The following is a 3058-nucleotide window of genomic DNA, read 5'->3' on the forward strand; positions in this document are numbered from 1 at the left end:
AATATCACAAATTTATAAATGATAAATAAAAAATAAAAAAATTTACAACATTAATAATAAAATATTTTTTATATGAAATATTTTTTATATTAATATTAAATCATAACTTAGTTAATATTTAATAGAGATATGTTTCATTTGTGAATGAAATATTTTTCATATTTATACACAAGAAAAAATTATGAACGAAATATGTTATGATTTAAAAAAGTACAATTAAATGAAGTTCAAGTACAATTATAATATTAGTAATTCAAATAAAATTAAGTGTAATTTGCATCACTACAGTTAACAGTACATCCCAACTAGGTTGGCACCTACTGAACCATCTATCATTTGCAAATTTACAACATTAATTCTCACTAATAAAATTTCTTTCAAAAAGTTACAAGAAAAAAAAGGTCTCTAGTCTTTGGAAGTAGCTTCAATGTTCAGTACTCTGCATAATTTGGATCCACTTCATCTTGATCAACATCCAAACTCTCAATTTGTTTAATTAAAGCATTTTGCCAATCTTATTGCACTCGACTTTCAACATCTTCCCAATCTTTCAAACACAACAAAGAGTCTAATGTCTCTGATGACAATCTTGACCGATGTTCATCTAGAATTCTGCCACCTGTACTAAAAGCTGATTCTGATGCTACAGTCGAAGCTGGAGGGGTTAGTGGATCACGGGCCATAATGAATAACAATGGGAAAAAAGATGTCTTACCCATCCAAAATTCTAAAATATCAAAATTTTGCAATTGTGAAGGAGTTGCTAAATCTTCAAGATTGGCAGAACAATATCTTTGCAATTCATTACGATTAGTATCAATACTAGAGGCAACACCCTTACCTTTAAGTAACAAAAGGTGAGCTGGATTTTTATAAGAAGTCGATGCTTGTTGAACATTAGAATATGTATTGCTTGATCCGAATTTATTTCGATAAAAATTAAAAAGTTCATGCATAGAGGACATAATTGTATCAAAATTTGTATCAAGCCTGGTTTGTAAATTTTCACTAATACCCTCAACTAAAACTTTTGCACCAACTTCCTTGATTGTAGGATCCAACACTGCTGCAAAAATAAATAGGTGGGGAATATCTTTCCAATATTTTTGGAATTTTTCCTCCATGGTATCACAAATATTTTTAAACATAATATTCTCTCTAAAAGTCTTAAAAGTATAACTTATATTATACAAGTGCATTAACACTTTACATGAAGTAGGCTCATAAACAGTAGAACATGCAAGAGTAGCATCATAAAATACCTTTAAAAAATCCATAAATTTAAATGCAACATTCCAATCATAATCAGTGATATGATTGAAATATAAGTGTGCAACCCAAGAGGGGGGTGAATTGAAATTTTAAAAATTATCCTAGCAAATCCACACAACAAGCAATCTAATGTCTTAATAAAAATTAAAAGCAATAAGTTCAATAAAAGCACAATAATTAAAGAGTAAGGGAGAAGAGAAACAAACACACGAATTTTTACGTGGTTCGGCAATCCCCGCCTACGTCCATGCCTCCAAGCGATCCAAGCTTGAGGATTTCACTATCCAAGCCTTTCCAAGGCTTCAACCGATTACAATTGACTTCAAGGTGTCAATGAACCTTTACAACAAAGAGATTATCTCCCAATCTCTTCACTCAAGTGTCTCACACACTCAAACTCTTACAATTGAGATGAATAAATGAAGGTTACAATGAAACTCACTCAATGAGTAGATATTCAAAAATGAAGAACAAGAAATGATTCAATGTTTTGTGTTTTGCAAGTTGAAGGCTCAAGATATCTCGTGTGCTTTTTGTTTTTGCTTGTTGGAGAGCTTCAAATTGAGTTGGATTTGAGTTCTTATAGTTTGAGCTCGAAAACTAGCCGTTATGCACATTTCTGGTCGTAACCGGCTTGCCGTTTAGGTATCTGGTAAGCCGCTTTTATGTTACCATTAAGGCAAAATTTTGAATTTCAAACTATCCGGCTTGCCGCTTGCGAATCCGGTAATCCGTTTATGCTCCAGAAGCTTACTGCACAACAACCGGATTGCCGTTTACCATATCCGGTAAGCCGCTTTCAATTTGGATACATTCTGCCCAATATTCGGTTTGCCGTTTATCAGTATCTGGTAAGCCGCTTGCTACATTAACTGCTACAGTGAAATTTTTCCAAAATTTACAGTTTGACCCTAAAACTTTATAAAACTGTAGTGTGGCCCAAAACGTTATAAAAGTTTACAAAAAGGTCTAATTTTGGAATTTTAGAATAATGCTTTGTCAATCCCACAACTTTATGAAATTATGATTTCACCCAAACTTTGTGAAATTATAGAATGGCCCAAAAACATTTAAATAGTATCAAATAGGTCCAAATCCGAAATTTAAAATCACTATCATTTTAGTCCAAAATACTTTAATTCCATAATATCATTTTCTTATTATAAAAGCACAATTCATAGATCTTTGCTTAATAAATACATGTGGTTTGTTATCATCAAAATCAATATTTATAGCCATATAGGCTAACAATGATAATCTTCATCATTCATTCTCTCATTGTAAAAACTAGAAATTGCTTCAGAATAATTTTGGCAAGAAAGCAACATCAAATACATAGAATTCCAACAAACTTTCATGTCAATTTTGAATTTTCTCTTTTTCAATCCAAAAATTTTCAACGTAGACAAAAATTGTTGACGTCTTAAAGGTGCTCTAATATATAAAATGGCTGCTCCAATTTTTTTCTAAATAATGATTTATATGAGTCATACCAGCTTGAACAATTAAATTAATAATATGATATACACATCTCACATTAAAAAAATTTGAACCACGTGCAGGCGTAAGAGCAGAAATATTCCGCAAAAACATATCAATTGCAGCTGTATTGGTAGATGCATTATCAAATGATATGCTAAATAATTTATCAGTAATTTCATATTCTCTTAAAACAGACATTATAGCTGCATAAATTACTGAACCAGTTTGAGGATATTCTAATTCACAAAATGCAATCAATTTTTTTTTCCAACCTCCATTTACCATTAATCTCATGTATAGAGTG

This window comes from Citrus clementina, unplaced genomic scaffold, assembly GCF_000493195.1.
Source record: "Citrus clementina cultivar Clemenules unplaced genomic scaffold, Citrus_clementina_v1.0 scaffold_2, whole genome shotgun sequence".
NCBI classification, from domain to species: Eukaryota; Viridiplantae; Streptophyta; class Magnoliopsida; order Sapindales; family Rutaceae; genus Citrus; species Citrus x clementina.